This window comes from Bufo bufo, chromosome 7 (genome assembly GCF_905171765.1).
Source record: "Bufo bufo chromosome 7, aBufBuf1.1, whole genome shotgun sequence".
In the NCBI taxonomy this organism is placed as follows: Eukaryota; Metazoa; Chordata; class Amphibia; order Anura; family Bufonidae; genus Bufo; species Bufo bufo.
The window spans coordinates 232,562,493-232,579,893 of record NC_053395.1 but is presented as its reverse complement, the minus strand read 5'-3'; the positions used below and the strand labels follow the sequence as shown (position 1 = coordinate 232,579,893).

Sequence of the window (17,401 nt, the reverse complement as noted above, 5' to 3'; positions counted from 1 at the left end):
CCCCAATCCTCCACTGTAACCCCAATCATCCACTGTAACTCCAATCATCCGCTGTAACCCCAATCCTCCACTGTAACTCCAATCATCCACTGTAACCCCAATCATCCACTGTAACCCCAATCCTCCGCTGTAACCCCAATCCTCCGCTGTAACCCCAATCATCCACTGTAACCCCAATCCTCCGCTGTAACCCCAATCCTCCACTGTAACCCCAATCCTCCACTGTAACCCCAATCCTCCGCTGTAACCCCAATCATCTACTGTAACCCCAATCATCCACTGTAACCCCAATCCTCCACTGTAACTCCAATCATCCACTGTAACCCCAATCATCCACTGTAACCCCAATCATCTACTGTAACCCCAATCATCCACTGTAACCCCAATCATCTACTGTAACCCCAATCATCTACTGTAACTCCAATCCTCCACTGTAACCCCAATCCTCCACTGTAACTCCAATCATCCACTGTAACCCCAATCCTCCACTGTAACCCCAATCATCCACTGTAACCCCAATCATCCACTGTAACCCCAATCATCCGCTGTAACCCCAATCATCCGCTGTAACCCCAATCCTCCACTGTAACCCCAATCCTCTGCTGTAACCCCAATCATCCACTGTAACTCCAATCATCCACTGAACCCCAATCCTCTACTGTAACCCCAATCATCCACTGAACCCCCAATCCTCCACTGAACCCCCAATCCTCCACTGAACCCCCAATCCTCCATTACTTCCATATGAACATGAGCTACACCCAGAACATAAAGAAATAGAAGGAAATCCATCAGGAATCCGCACTATCCGGGATCGCGCTCTGCGCAGAAACGGATGACAACGGAGCTGATGGAGGCGCTGATCCGCGGGTCATATATCAGGTGTGAACATGCCCTAATGATTGCACTGAAATCTTTTATCTCAGATCTTTCAATACATCTGTTACCTGTCAGTGAACGGGAACATTATTGAAGCTGAAACCTTTTCCGGGCTGATACTTCTCACAGCTGAGGGTTTGTTACAATGTATCAGCCAATCCCATAGCGCAGGTCTCTCCCGGGCACAGCGCTGGAGATGGCGCCTGTAGTCCCACTGTTGTCCAGGAGATGTCGCTGCGGCTGCGCAAACCTCCAGCTGACCCGGGAGCCGCGCTGAGCCCGGGCGCTACTGTTCCCTCAGACCCCGCGGAAGGGGGAAGGGGGAGGGGGGGGGGCTGTATATATTCCCAATGACTGCAGGGGATGAGCACTGACGGACAGGAGCTGCCACCTGACAGCCGCCTCACCTGCCGGTCACCAGGGCAACGAGAGCGACACCCGGGAGCAGCCCGCGGAGGGGCGGGGCTCAGCGCGGCTCGTCAGGACCCGAGTGCAAGCTCTTCGTACAAGGTGAGTGTTAAGCCAGAGACACCTGTGTGTGGAGGAGAGCCTAAGCCTCCTGCCCCCCTCCTCAGTCTGTGCCCCCTGCCCCTCTCCTCAGTCTGTGCCCCCTGCCCCTCTCCTCAGTCTGTGCCCCCTGCCCCTCTCCTCAGTCTGTGCCCCCTGCCCCTCTCCTCAGTCTGTGCCCCCTGCCCCTCTCCTCAGTCTGTGCCCCCTGCCCCTCTCCTCAGTCTGTGCCCCCTGCCCCTCTCCTCAGTCTGTGCCTCCTGCCCCTCTCCTCAGTCTGTGCCCCCTGCCCCTCTCCTCAGTCTGTGCCCCCTGCCCCTCTCCTCAGTCTGTGCCTCCTGCCCCTCTCCTCAGTCTGTGCCTCCTGCCCCCCTCCTCAGTCTGTGCCTCCTGCCCCCTGCCCCCTCCTCAGTCTGTGCCCCCTGCCCCTCTCCTCAGTCTGTGCCCCCTGCCCCTCTCCTCAGTCTGTGCCCCCTGCCCCTCTCCTCAGTCTGTGCCCCCTGCCCCTCTCCTCAGTCTGTGCCCCCTGCCCCTCTCCTCAGTCTGTGCCCCCTGCCCCTCTCCTCAGTCTGTGCCCCCTGCCCCTCTCCTCAGTCTGTGCCTCCTGCCCCTCTCCTCAGTCTGTGCCCCCTGCCCCTCTCCTCAGTCTGTGCCCCCTGCCCCTCTCCTCAGTCTGTGCCCCCTGCCCCTCTCCTCAGTCTGTGCCTCCTGCCCCTCTCCTCAGTCTGTGCCTCCTGCCCCTCTCCTCAGTCTGTGCCCCCTGCCCCTCTCCTCAGTCTGTGCCTCCTGCCCCCCTCCTCAGTCTGTGCCCCCTGCCCCTCTCCTCAGTCTGTGCCCCCTGCCCCTCTCCTCAGTCTGTGCCCCCTGCCCCTCTCCTCAGTCTGTGCCCCCTGCCCCTCTCCTCAGTCTGTGCCCCCTGCCCCTCTCCTCAGTCTGTGCCCCCTGCCCCTCTCCTCAGTCTGTGCCCCCCTCCTCAGTCTGTGCCCCCCTCCTCAGTCTGTGCCCCCCTCCTCAGTCTGTGCCCCCCTCCTCAGTCTGTGCCCCCTGCCCCTCTCCTCAGTCTGTGCCCCCTGCCCCTCTCCTCAGTCTGTGCCCCCTGCCCCTCTCCTCAGTCTGTGCCCCCTGCCCCTCTCCTCAGTCTGTGCCCCCTGCCCCTCTCCTCAGTCTGTGCCTCCTGCCCCTCTCCTCAGTCTGTGCCTCCTGCCCCCCTCCTCAGTCTGTGCCCCCTGCCCCTCTCCTCAGTCTGTGCCCCCCTCCTCAGTCTGTGCCCCCCTCCTCAGTCTGTGCCCCCCTCCTCAGTCTGTGCCCCCCTCCTCAGTCTGTGCCCCCTGCCCCTCTCCTCAGTCTGTGCCCCCTGCCCCCCTCCTCAGTCTGTGCCCCCTGCCCCCCTCCTCAGTCTGTGCCCCCCTCCTCAGTCTGTGCCCCCCTCCTCAGTCTGTGCCCCCTGCCCCCCTCCTCAGTCTGTGCCCCCTGCCCCCCTCCTCAGTCTGTGCCCCCCTCCTCAGTCTGTGCCCCCCTCCTCAGTCTGTGCCCCTCTCCTCAGTCTGTGCCCCCTGCCCCTCTCCTCAGTCTGTGCCCCCTGCCCCTCTCCTCAGTCTGTGCCCCCTGCCCCTCTCCTCAGTCTGTGCCCCCTGCCCCTCTCCTCAGTCTGTGCCCCCTGCCCCTCTCCTCAGTCTGTGCCCCCTGCCCCTCTCCTCAGTCTGTGCCCCCTGCCCCTCTCCTCAGTCTGTGCCCCCTGCCCCTCTCCTCAGTCTGTGCCCCCTGCCCCTCTCCTCAGTCTGTGCCCCCTGCCCCTCTCCTCAGTCTGTGCCCCCTGCCCCTCTCCTCAGTCTGTGCCCCCTGCCCCTCTCCTCAGTCTGTGCCCCCTGCCCCTCTCCTCAGTCTGTGCCCCCTGCCCCCCTCCTCAGTCTGTGCCCCCTGCCCCCCTCCTCAGTCTGTGCCCCCTGCCCCCCTCCTCAGTCTGTGCCCCCTGCCCCCCTCCTCAGTCTGTGCCCCCTGCCCCTCTCCTCAGTCTGTGCCCCCTGCCCCCCTGCCTCGTGCTTTGTGTGCCCCTCCTGGGTCTGCGCCTCGTGCTTTGTGTGCCCCTCCTGGGTCTGCGCCTCGTGCTTTGTGTGCCCCTCCTGGGTCTGCGCCTCGTGCTTTGTGTGCCCCTCCTGGGTCTGCGCCTCGTGCTTTGTGTGCCCCTCCTGGGTCTGCGCCTCGTGCTTTGTGTGCCCCTCCTGGGTCTGCGCCTCGTGCTTTGTGTGCCCCTCCTGGGTCTGCGCCTCGTGCTTTGTGTGCCCCTCCTGGGTATGCGCCTCGTGCTTTGTGTGCCCCACCTGGGTCTGCGCCTCGTGCTTTGTGTGCCCCTCCTGGGTCTGCGCCTCGTGCTTTGTGTGCCCCTCCTGGGTCTGCGCCTCGTGCTTTGTGTGCCCCTCCTGGGTCTGCGCCTCGTGCTTTGTGTGCCCCTCCTGGGTCTGCGCCTCGTGCTTTGTGTGCCCCTCCTGGGTCTGCGCCTCGTGCTTTGTGTGCCCCTCCTGGGTCTGCGCCTCGTGCTTTGTGTGCCCCTCCTGGGTCTGCGCCTCGTGCTTTGTGTGCCCCTCCTGGGTCTGCGCCTCGTGCTTTGTGTGCCCCTCCTGGGTCTGCGCCTCGTGCTTTGTGTGCCCCTCCTGGGTCTGCGCCTCGTGCTTTGTGTGCCCCTCCTGGGTCTGCGCCTCGTGCCCCGTGTGCCCCTCCTGGGTCTGCGCCTCGTGCCCCGTGTGCCCCTCCTGGGTCTGCGCCTCGTGCCCCGTGTGCCCCTCCTCGGTCTGTTTGGGGGTCAGTTGCTGGATTGGGTGGGGGTTTCCACTTGGCTTCAGAGCTCCAAAGATCCCTGCAGTGAGGAGGGTTTTTGGGTGCCCCGGACCCACCCCGCACAGTGCTGAATATACGGTAATTGGGTCTGCCGGTTCTGTGTGGATTTCTCTCTGATAATCCGACACTTGGTGGGTCCCTGGGGGGGGCGCAGTGAGGCGGTGGTCCCTGGGGGGGGCGCAGTGAGGCGGTGGTCCCTGGGGGGGGGCGCAGTGAGGCGGTGGTCCCTGGGGGGGGGCGCAGTGAGGCGGTGGTCCCTGGGGGAGGGGGGGGCGCAGTGAGGCGGTGGTCCCTGGGGGGGGGGGGGGCGCAGTGAGGCGGTGGTCCCTGCGGGGCATTAGGCGGTGGTCCCTGCGGGGCACAGTGAGGCGGTGATCCCTGCGGGGCATTAGGCGGTGGTCCCTGCGGGGCACAGTGAGGCGGTGGTCCCTGCTGGGCACAGTGAGGCGGTGGTCCCTGCGGAGCATTATGCGGTGGTCCCTGCGGGGCACAGTGAGGCGGGGGTCCGAATACAGTATACACCCTCTACTTATCTGCTGATCTATAAGGATTAATGATGCTTGGTATCAGACCCGGAGATGAGAGATTCGCCTCCTCTGATTGGTCGGGTCCCATATTATGCAGATTGCTGATTAGGGCTTGTTCACACCTGTCATTGGTGTCAGTGCCGTCTCTCTGCGCTGCCTGTCGCATCCGCTATTCTTTATCTGCTGGATTTACCGCTGCTCCTTCAGTGACTCCACCTCAGGTGCATTGTCACCATCAGTGGCTCAGACTGCTGCTCTATACCCCATTCTTTACACTGCAACTGTGCTCTAATATGGCGCAGCTATGATCAGTGGCCCAGGTTTACCTGCATTGTCTTTTGGAGTATAACATAGACTACTGTCCACCTCATGTACCATCAGCCAAGGCTGTTGTTCTGTCTCCCCCATACTTTACGCTGCAGCTCTGCTCATTCCTTGTCACTGCTGTTTGTGTGAGCAGTAATTATCACAGGACTTTCTCAGACACCACATTACTGATAGGAATCTGTATTCCCCACAATGCCATGATTTGCAGCGCTCTTTTGTCATGCAGATATGTTCATCCTGAGCCACCTGGTTCATGAACAAAACACAAAACTGCTGTGGAGAATGAAGGATGGGACGGGAGGCTGAAGCTGTAAACCATGTGACCTATATGTATGAGCGGTGCACGGCCAGCCATACACACAGGCCGCAACCTGCCCGTTAGGTCGTGCCCGTGCCGAGCGCCCGTTAGGTTGTGCCCGTGCCGAGCGCCCGTTAGGTCGTGCCCGCGCCGAGCGCCCGTTAGGTCGTGCCCGCGCCGGGCGCCCGTTAGGTCGTGCCCGTGCCGAGCGCCCGTTAGGTCGTGCCCGTGCCGAGCGCCCGTTAGGTCGTGCCTGTGCCGGGCGCCCGCTAGGTCGTGCCTGTGCCGAGCGCCCACTAGGTCGTGCCTGTGCCGAGTGCCCGCTAGGTCGTGTCTGTGCCGAGCCCCCGTGTCTGTTGAGCGGCTGCAGCGTTACATTGTGTCGTGCCATCCTCTTCTTTGTCTCGGTGACCACAATGACTCCCGTCCTGCTGCTGTCTCCTGCTGATAAAGTAATAAATGAGCCTCCATCTAATTATAGGGAGCGCTCCCTCCTGCTGATAAGGAGCTGGGGGTGGGATGGCCGGGTCCAGTCACATAGCAGAGCTGTATGGTGGCGCATGGAGTTCCTTGCAGCTTCTATGGGAAAATACCGCCATAATACAGCATCCAGTGCAGCCGCACATAACGCCTCCATCTGTGCAGAGTGGAGCCATAGAAGTCTGTGGGGCGGTGTTTTAGCCCCGTACAGCACACAGGTTGTATAGAGCCATCTCTGGAGAGTCCTGGACTCATCACCTGCTTCACATTTCTCATCAGCTGTTCTTTAGTTAAATCTGTCTCTGGGAAAGCTGGGTGACCACCAGCATGGCCGCCTGTAAATCTCCAACAGTACTGATCACCCGGTCTGGCTGAAGGGATGAGAGGAGGACACAGCAGATACTGAGCACGGGCCGGCCACTGATACTGGTTATACTGGGAGGGACAGCTGGAGCCGCAGGTGACCGATCCTGGAGTGTTGTGAGATGAATCAGTGATACAAAATGTCAGGAGGGGTCAAGGCAGCAACTCTCCCACCGGCCCCTGACCACGTGAGCGCCGATGTGACAAGGGGGGCATTGACCTCGGCCTCTGGGTGACACCGGACGATGGAGCCGAGATTGTAAATGGTGACATCGTGGGAGAATGAGCGTCTGCTGATAAATATTGATCATATAACAGAGCGGCTGGTATGATACAGTGGTGAGTGCAGCTCTGGAGTATAATACAGGAGGTAACTCAGGAGCAGTACAGGATAAGTAATGTATGTACACAGTGACTGTACCAGCAGAATAGTGAGTGCAGCTCTGGAGTATAATACAGGATGTAACTCAGGATCAGTGCAGGATAAGTAATGTATGTACACAGTGACTGCACCAGCAGAATAGTGAGTGCAGCTCTGGAGTATAATACAGGATGTAACTCAGGATCAGTACAGGATAAGTAATGTATGTACACAGTGACTGCACCAGCAGAATAGTGAGTGCAGCTCTGGAGTATAATACAGGATGTAACTCAGGATCAGTACAGGATAAGTAATGTATGTACACAGTGACTGCACCAGCAGAATAGTGAGTGCAGCTCTGGAGTATAATACAGGATGTAACTCAGGATCAGTACAGGATAAGTAATGTATGTACACAGTGACTGCACCAGCAGAATAGTGAGTGCAGCTCTGGAGTATAATACAGGATGTAACTCAGGATCAGTACAGGATAAGTAATGTATGTACACAGTGACTGCACCAGCAGAATAGTGAGTGCAGCTCTGGAGTATAATACAGGATGTAACTCAGGATCAGTACAGGATAAGTAATGTATGTACACAGGGACTGCACCAGCAGAATAGTGAGTGCAGCTCTGGAGTATAATACAGGAGGTAACTCAGGATCAGCACAGGATAAGTAATGTATGTACACAGTGACTGCACCAGCAGAATAGTGAGTGCAGCTCTGGAGTATAAGTAATGTCTGTATGCGGTGACTTTGTTATGTGGATTGTATCTGTATATACAGTACAGACCAAAAGTTTGGACACACCTTCTCATTCAAAGAGTTTTCTTTATTTTCATGACTATGAAGGCATCAAAACTATGAATTAACACATGTGGAATTATATACATAACAAACAAGTGTGAAACAACTGAAAATATGTCATATTCTAGGTTCTTCAAAGTAGCCACCTTTTGCTTAGATTACTGCTTTGCACACTCTTGGCATTCTCTTGATGAGCTCCAAGAGGGAGTCCCCTGAAATGGTCTTCACTTCACAGGTGTGCCCTGTCAGGTTTAATAAGTGGGATTTCTTGCCTTATAAATGGGGTTGGGGCCATCAGTGGCGTTGCGGAGAAGTCAGGTGGATACACAGCTGATAGTCCTACTGAATAGACGGTTAGAATTTGTATTATGGCAAGAAAAAAGCAGCTAAGTAAAGAAAAACGAGTGGCCATCATTACTTTAAGAAATGAAGGTCAGTCAGTCAGCCGAAAAATTGGGAAAACTTTGAAAGTAAGGGCTATTTGACCATGAAGGAGAGTGATGGGGTGCTGCGCCAGATGACCTGGCCTCCACAGTCACCGGACCTGAACCCAATCGAGATGGTTTGGGGTGAGCTGGACCGCAGAGTGAAGGCAAAAGGGCCAACAAGTGCTAAGCATCTCTGGGAACTCCTTCAAGACTGTTGGAAGATCATTTCAGGGGACTACCTCTTGAAGCTCATCAAGAGAATGCCAAGAGTGTGCAAAGCAGTAATCAAAGCAAAAGGTGGCTACTTTGAAGAACCTAGAATATGACATATTTTCAGTTGTTTCACACTTGTTTGTTATGTATATAATTCCACATGTGTTAATTCATAGTTTTGATGCTTCATAGTCATGAAAATAAAGAAAACTCTTGGAATGAGAAGGTGTGTCCAAACTTTTGGTCTGTACTGTAAATGGTGATCAGCGGTGATGATTTTCTTTTGTGTCAGTCTGTGGCTGCTGTTGGGAGTTTTGGTCTTGGATGATGGGTGCTGTGTACAGACGTCCCCTGTGTAATAATTGGACATGTCTGGGGGGTTTAGAGGTTGACCCCCAGCTGCAGGTTGTGTTTGTTTAATGGCAGCAGAACAATGATTGGAAGTGACGGCAACAAACGTGTTCAGCGAGATCCAGGAACCGGTCTGTCCTCCAGTGAGGACGGCCTCGGTATAGGGGTCCTCCGGGGGCAGGAGTCTGCCGGAGTTCTCTGTATGCGGGTGCATGGCTGGAGGCGACACTTGGGGTTCAGGACACGTGCAACTGGTTGACCTCGTCCTCCTCACAGCTGGGGCTTTGTTACAATGTATCTAGCCTAGAATATTCCCTGTGAAGTAAACACCTGCAGCATCCTCTCTCATGTGCTGGTAGTTCGTTACAGTGTATCAGTCTGGAGCCCAGAATGTGTTTGTACAGGCTCAGTTCTCACCTGCACTTTTATGTAGAGTTACATTCCGAAATGATTCTCCTTTTATGGCCCCAGTGTCATTCCTTACTATTGCTGTGGTATTCTCTTCATGAACCAGGAGGTACTGGATGAGCAGTGTTCTGCTTACAACCAGATACCAAGAACTGTAAAGCGATGAATTCATGATGTTTTACCGCAGGACCGTGGCGGTCCTCACCCAGCTTTCCCAGGCTCAGGACTGCAGCAGATCATCCACTGCGATCAGCGCTGTTCATGTGCACAATCCTCTAGGAAGGGAGATGACCCCTGTGAGTCGTGCAGCGGCCGCCATAATGGAGGTCACCTGGCCTCCCCAAGACCAAGATATAATGGGTCATTTACCAGCAGGGGGCGCCACCTCAATTATGTATATTTTATGGGGAGACATGGGGTTAAAGGGGTCCTCTCACTTCAGCCAATGGCATTTATCATGTAAAGAAAGTTATTACGAGGCATTGACTAATGTATTGTGAGTGTCCATACTGTTTCCTTTTTTGGCTAGACTCCTTTTTCCATCACATTATACACTTCTCGTTTCCATGGTTACGACCACCCTTCAATCCAACATCGGTGGCCGTGCTTGTTCGCTTTTTCCTATAGTGTGCAAGTGCGGCCACTGATGCTAGATTGAAGGGAGGTCGTAACCATGGAAACGAGAAGTGTATAATGTGATGGAAAAAGGAGTCTAGCCAAAAAAGGAAACAGTATGGACACTCGCAATACATTAGTAAATGCCTTGTATTAACTTTCTTTACATGATAAATGCCACTTTTTGAAGTGAGAGGAATGTCCTGCGCCAGTTTTCTGGTGGACAAAAGTCGCACATTTTGTCACAAGTCCCACGTGCTGCCTTTTTTTGGGGGTTTTGATTCATTTTCATTTCCATCAGAAAATGAAGGTCAGTTGCACCTGCCCAGGGGCGTAGGGGGGGGGGGGGGGGCCCAATCAGCTGGAAAAACATTGTAGCTTTTTGTGGGGATAACAATATGGAGGCTTTTTGCTATATTGTGGGTTTTCTGATATTTGGCGCCATTATTTAATTACTGCTATTAATGTTGCTGTATTACTTTTCTTCTGCTAGGTGGTGAGGCCCCATCATGTTTGGCTATGGGGCCCTATGAATTATAGTTGGGCCCCTGCACCTGACAACTACACTAGCTCCTAGTGGTTCAGGGACACGGACGCCTGAGAGATGCGTGGCCTACGTGTCTCCAGTGGGCCTCTGATTAAGTCTACACGGCGAAATGTGTCGCTGAAAAGTCGCGCAACTATTTCTGCGACCTGAAGAAAATCCGACTTGCGCGTTGCATTGCGACACCATTCACCATCATTCCGTGACACGTGTTGTGGTGTAGTCCTAGTCTAAGTCCAGGGTGTAACTGCTCGCATCGCTCGCCCGCCTCTGCTGCATCTGCCCCCGGTTGGCAGGGTCTTGTTCCAGCAGAATTCTGATTGTTGTGTAATGTCGGGGAGCAGAACACCGCAGAAATGTGTGGCCTGGAGCTCTGCCCGCTCCTCCGGGGTCTGTGGGTGCAGTGTGCCACCCTCGGGACGCAGCGGGGGCTGAGATGGCGAGCAGCGCCAGGGACACGTTCTGTGTGCGCCAGTATATATGTGATCGGATGGGTGTGCGAATATGTTTGGATGGGTAGAGGGTGACAACGTCTGGGTTGTCGCTTCTCTCCGTTGTTAGGTGTCGGATATCTGACAATGGCGCACGGCGGCGCGTCTCCCTGCACCCGTCGGAGGTGAGACGCTTGTGGTTTTGGCAGAATCTGAGATTGTTGTGACTACACGGTTGTGGTCACGCTCCTTATGTACGGGCGTTCTCTGCGCGTCACCATCCTTGTCACCCAGCTGCTGGTGGGGGAGGGGAGGATAAGGCCAAATATTGATAAGCCTGGTTCAGTTCTGCCTGCAGTGTAAAGCATGGGGGGCAAGAGTCTGAACGCCTGATGTGGAGGGGATCAAAGACTACAATTTTTAGAGACTTCACATGCAGGATACTGCGGACGGGTATTACAGCTCAGTTATTGATCCGTTATAAGGAGGAGACCCCCCCCCCCCCCTGCATTCTCTGGATTTTCGGCTCAGCTGTTAGTACTCCTCTCCAGGTTCCCTCGTTCTTTTCCAGATGTCCGGCCAGGACCTCAATGAGGCGCATCTGAGGTTTGGCGCTGGCTGAGCCGCTCGTCCTCAGGATTGGGATGAGTGCAGATGACGCATCTGTGAGACCCCGCTGCCGGCCTGACATTCCTGCGTCCCACCTGCTCGCACTTACCGGCAAATTCACAGGAGAAAAACATTATTGTTGGCGGCAGATCCGAGACGTTAACCCTTATTACAGGGGGTCCCGTTATAGATCCCGTACAGTGGGACGTTAACCCTTATCACCGTCTGTCCCGTTATAGATCCCGTACAGTGAGACGTTAACCCTTATTACAGGGGGTCCCGTTATAGATCCTGTATAGTGAGACGTTAACCCTTATCACCGTCTGTCCCGTTATAGATCCCGTACAGTGAGACGTTAACCCTTATTACAGGGGGTCCCGTTATAGATCCCGTACAGTGAGACGTTAACCCTTATCACCGTCTGTCCCGTTATAGATCCTGTACAGTGAGACGTTAACCCTTATTACAGGGGGTCCCGTTATAGATCCCGTACAGTGAGACGTTAACCCTTATTACCGGGCGTCCCGTTATAGATCCCGTACAGTGAGACGTTAACCCTTATTACAGGGGGTCCCGTTATAGATCCCGTACAGTGAGACGTTAACCCTTATCACCGTCTGTCCCGTTATCGATCCCGTACAGTGAGACGTTAACCCTTATTACAGGGGGTCCCGTTATAGATCCCGTACAGTGAGACGTTAACCCTTATTACAGGGCGTCCCGTTATAGATCCTGTACAGTGAGACGTTAACCCTTATTACAGGGGGTCCCGTTATAGATCCCGTACAGTGAGACGTTAACCCTTATTACCGGGCGTCCCGTTATAGATCCTGTACAGTGAGACGTTAACCCTTATTACAGGGGGTCCCGTTATAGATCCCGTACAGTGAGACGTTAACCCTTATTACAGGGGGTCCCGTTATAGATCTCGTATAGTGAGACGTTAACCCTTATTACAGGGGGTCCCGTTATAGATCCCGTACAGTGAGACGTTAACCCTTATTACAGGGGGTCCCGTTATAGATCCTGTACAGTGAGACGTTAACCCTTATTACAGGGGGTCCCGTTATAGATCCTGTACAGTGAGATGTTAACCCTTATTACAGGGGGTCCCGTTATAGATCCCGTACAGTGAGATGTTAACCCTTATTACAGGGGGTCCCGTTATAGATCCTGTACAGTGAGACGTTAACCCTTATTACAGGGGGTCCCGTTATAGATCCCGTACAGTGAGACGTTAACCCTTATTACAGGGGGTCCCGTTATAGATCCCGTACAGTGAGACGTTAACCCTTATTACAGGGGGGTCCCGTTATAGATCCCGTACAGTGAGACGTTAACCCTTATTACAGGGGGTCCCGTTATAGATCCTGTACAGTGAGACGTTAACCCTTATTACAGGGGGTCCCGTTATAGATCTCGTATAGTGAGACGTTAACCCTTATTACAGGGGGTCCCGTTATAGATCCCGTACAGTGAGACGTTAACCCTTATTACAGGGGGTCCCGTTATAGATCCCGTACAGTGAGACGTTAACCCTTATTACAGGGGGTCCCGTTATAGATCCTGTACAGTGAGACGTTAACCCTTATTACAGGGGGTCCCGTTATAGATCCCGTACAGTGAGACGTTAACCCTTATTACAGGGGGTCCGTTATAGATCCCGTACAGTGAGACGTTAACCCTTATTACAGGGGGTCCCGTTATAGATCCCGTACAGTGAGACGTTAACCCTTATTACAGGGGGTCCCGTTATAGATCCCGTACAGTAAGACGTTAACCCTTATTACAGGGGGTCCCGTTATAGATCCCGTACAGTGAGACGTTAACCCTTATTACAGGGGGTCCCGTTATAGATCCCGTACAGTAAGACGTTAACCCTTATTACAGGGGGTCCCGTTATAGATCCCGTACAGTGAGACGTTAACCCTTATTACCGGGGGTCCCGTTATAGATCCCGTACAGTGAGACGTTAACCCTTATTACAGGGGGTCCCGTTATATATCCCGTACAGTGAGACGTTAACCCTTATTACAGGGGGTCCCGTTATAGATCCCGTACAGTGAGACGTTAACCCTTATTACAGGGGGTCCCGTTATAGATCCCGTACAGTGAGACGTTAACCCTTATTACAGGGGGTCCCGTTATAGATCCCGTACAGTGAGACGTTAACCCTTATTACAGGGGGTCCCGTTATAGATCCCGTACAGTGAGACGTTAACCCTTATTACAGGGGGTCCGTTATAGATCCCGTACAGTGAGACGTTAACCCTTATTACAGGGGGTCCCGTTATAGATCCCGTACAGTGAGACGTTAACCCTTATTACAGGGCGTCCCGTTATAGATCCCGTACAGTGAGACGTTAACCCTTATTACAGGGGGTCCCGTTATAGATCCCGTACAGTGAGACGTTAACCCTTATTACAGGGGGTCCCGTTATAGATCTCATATAGTGAGACGTTAACCCTTATTACCGGGCGTCCCGTTATAGATCCCGTACAGTGAGACGTTAACCCTTATTACAGGGGGTCCCGTTATAGATCCCGTACAGTGAGACGTTAACCCTTATTACCGGGCGTCCCGTTATAGATCCCGTACAGTGAGACGTTAACCCTTATTACAGGGGGTCCCGTTATAGATCCTGTACAGTGAGACGTTAACCCTTATTACAGGGGGTCCCGTTATAGATCTCATATAGTGAGACGTTAACCCTTATTACAGGGGGTCCCGTTATAGATCTCGTATAGTGAGACGTTAACCCTTATTACAGGGGGTCCCGTTATAGATCCCGTACAGTGAGACGTTAACCCTTATTACAGGGGGTCCCGTTATAGATCCCGTACAGTGAGACGTTAACCCTTATTACAGGGGGTCCCGTTATAGATCCCGTACAGTGAGACGTTAACCCTTATTACAGGGGGTCCCGTTATATATCCCGTACAGTGAGACGTTAACCCTTATTACAGGGGGTCCCGTTATAGATCCTGTACAGTGAGACGTTAACCCTTATTACAGGGGGTCCCGTTATAGATCCCGTACAGTGAGACGTTAACACTTATTACAGGGGGTCCCGTTATAGATCTCATATAGTGAGACGTTAACCCTTATTACAGGGGGTCCGTTATAGATCTCATATAGTGAGACGTTAACCCTTATTACAGGGGGTCCCGTTATAGATCCCGTACAGTGAGACGTTAACCCTTATTACAGGGGGTCCCGTTATAGATCCTGTACAGTGAGACGTTAACCCTTATTACAGGGGGTCCCGTTATAGATCCCGTACAGTGAGACGTTAACCCTTATTACAGGGGGTCCCGTTATAGATCCTGTACAGTGAGACGTTAACCCTTATTACAGGGGGTCCCGTTATATATCCCGTACAGTGAGACGTTAACACTTATTACAGGGGGTCCCGTTATAGATCTCATATAGTGAGACGTTAACCCTTATTACAGGGGGTCCGTTATAGATCTCATATAGTGAGACGTTAACCCTTATTACAGGGGGTCCCGTTATAGATCCCGTACAGTGAGACGTTAACCCTTATTACAGGGGGTCCCGTTATAGATCCCGTATAGACCTTTGGTCAGGATCTGACCTCTTCTCGCTCACGCAGCGGATGGTTCACTATTATTTCACTATTATTGTGTCTAGACAATCCTCTGAGATTATTTTACTACACAGATGTATTGTAACAAACCCTCAGCTATGTAAGCAGGAATAGATCCAGATTTGTTTTTGTCTTTAGATGCAAGAAATATATATTTTTTCAGTTCACTGACAGCAAGCAGAGGAGAAAATGGTGAAGATTTAAAACTCAAAGGGGGTCATTTAACCCCTAAAGCTGGAGATGGATCTGCCGTTTATGAAGCGGCTCTGACTTCTCCGTAGCTTCTGCCTGTCCAGCGTCCGTCTGTCAGACAGCTTCCTTGCAGTCTCACATTTAGACTATTTTCTGCGCCTAAAACCTGCGCCCACTTTTTTTAGACCTGGCGTGAGCCGGGAAAAGTCACAGATTGCAGTGCTAGTAACCTCAGCGCCGCAATTTGCACCAGAAATACCCTTAATCTAGGCGTATTTCTGGATAGTAAATGACCCCAAAGTCTATTAGAAAGCTTTTTCTGATACCATGGATAGGTGTTATTTACAGAAAACTGAATCGGGGGTATAGACGAGTCCTGGGGCACACGCTTAGGTGTCTACAATTTACTATTGCCCAAAAAACGATGGGAAAGGTAAACGCGCTTTCAGATGCAGCCTCTAGGCATGATACATGAAAGACCCTCCCCTGCGCCGCCTGCCTGGCCCCTCCCCCTGCGCCGCCTGCCTGGTCCCTCCCCCTGCGCCGCCTGCCTGGTCCCTCCCCCTGCGCCGCCTGCCTGGTCCCTCCCCCTGCGCCGCATCATGTGACCTGACACATGCAGATTCATCCATTTCCGTTAATGAGACTGGTGTTCCTTTAATGTAACAGAGTGTAACGTCCGCAGCCCCCTCAGCAGACCGCTCCTGTGCACCCACCTGCCCATTCAGAATGATGGGACCCTGTTTCACCCCCAGGATTGTGGGGCTCCCAGCTGCCGGGGCCCCAGTACATTTATGACTTACATGTCACTGTAAACTCCGCCATTTGTCCTAAACGAGGAGACGTCTCGGGAAATATTTATAGACGATTTATCCTCATTATACTGTGTTACCTGCACAGGCAGCAGGCTGTATCACACAGGACAGGATTAGATACACAGCTCAGCAGACAGTATCACACATTATAGGATTAGATACACAGCTCAGCAGGCCGTATCACACAGGACAGGATTAGATACACAGCTCAGCAGACAGTATCACACAGGATAGGATTAGATACACAGCTCAGCAGACTGTATCACACATGGTAGGATTAGATACACAGCTCAGCAGACAGTATCACACAGGATAGGATTAGATACACAGCTCAGCAGACAGTATCACACGGGATAGGATTAGATACACAGCTCAGCAGGGAGTATCACACAGGATAGGATTAGATACACAGCTCAGCAGACAGTATCACACAGGATAGGATTAGATACACATCTCAGCAGACAGTATCACGCATGATAGGATTAGATACACAGCTCAGCAGACAGTATCGCACAGGATAGGATTAGATACACAGCTCAGCAGACAGTATCACACAGGATAGGATTAGATACACAGCTCAGCAGACAGTATCACACGGGATAGGATTAGATACACAGCTCAGCAGACAGTATCACACGGGATAGGATTAGATACACAGCTCAGCAGACAGTATCACACAGGGTAGGATTAGATACACGGCTCAGCAGACAGTATCACACAGGATAGGATTAGATACACGGCTCAGCAGACAGTATCACACAGGATAGGATTAGATACACGGCTCAGCAGACAGTATCACACAGGACAGGATTAGATACACCGCTCAGCAGGCAGTATCACACAGGATAGGATTAGATACACAGCTCAGCAGACAGTATCACACAGGATAGGATTAGATACACAGCTCAGCAGACTGTATCACACAGGAGAGGATTAGATACACAGCTCAGCAGACAGTATCACACAGGATAGGATTAGATACACAGCTCAGCAGACAGTATCACACAGGATAGGATTAGATACACAGCTCAGCAGACAGTATCACACAGGATAGGATTAGATACACAGCTCAGCAGACTGTATCACACAGGATAGGATTAGATACACAGCTCAGCAGACAGTATCACACAGGAGAGGATTAGATACACAGCTCAGCAGACAGTATCACACAGGAGAGGATTAGATACACAGCTCAGCAGACTGTATCACACAGGAGAGGATTAGATACACAGCTCAGCAGACAGTATCACACAGGATAGGATTAGATACACAGCTCAGCAGACAGTATCACACAGGATAGGATTAGATACACAGCTCAGCAGACAGTATCACACGGGATAGGATTAGATACACAGCTCAGCAGGGAGTATCACACGGGATAGGATTAGATACACAGCTCAGCAGGGAGTATCACACAGGATAGGATTAGATACACAGCTCAGCAGACAGTATCACACGGGATAGGATTAGATACACAGCTCAGCAGACAGTATCACACAGGGTAGGATTAGATACACGGCTCAGCAGACAGTATCACACAGGATAGGATTAGATACACGGCTCAGCAGACAGTATCACACAGGATAGGATTAGATACACGGCTCAGCAGACAGTATCACACAGGACAGGATTAGATACACCGCTCAGCAGGCAGTATCACACAGGATAGGATTAGATACACAGCTCAGCAGACAGTATCACACAGGATAGGATTAGATACACAGCTCAGCAGGCTGTATCACACAGGACAGGATTAGATACACAGCTCAGCAGACAGTATCACACATTATAGGATTAGAT

General features: G+C 52.7%; 1 protein-coding gene across 10 annotated transcripts in view; it reads left to right on the top strand.

Annotated features, from left to right (window-relative positions):
• The first annotated feature begins 1,229 nt into the window (after positions 1–1,229).
• Positions 1,230–17,401, top strand: part of MYLK (myosin light chain kinase) — a 156,897-nt gene continuing 140,725 nt past the window's right edge. For 7 of the 10 annotated variants that reach the window (XR_005780541.1, XR_005780540.1, XR_005780538.1 and 4 more), the window contains exon 1: positions 1,231–1,389. The gene's annotated coding sequence lies outside the window, so the exon portion shown is untranslated. The other 3 variants (XR_005780542.1, XM_040440696.1, XM_040440695.1) reach the window with 3 other exon arrangements.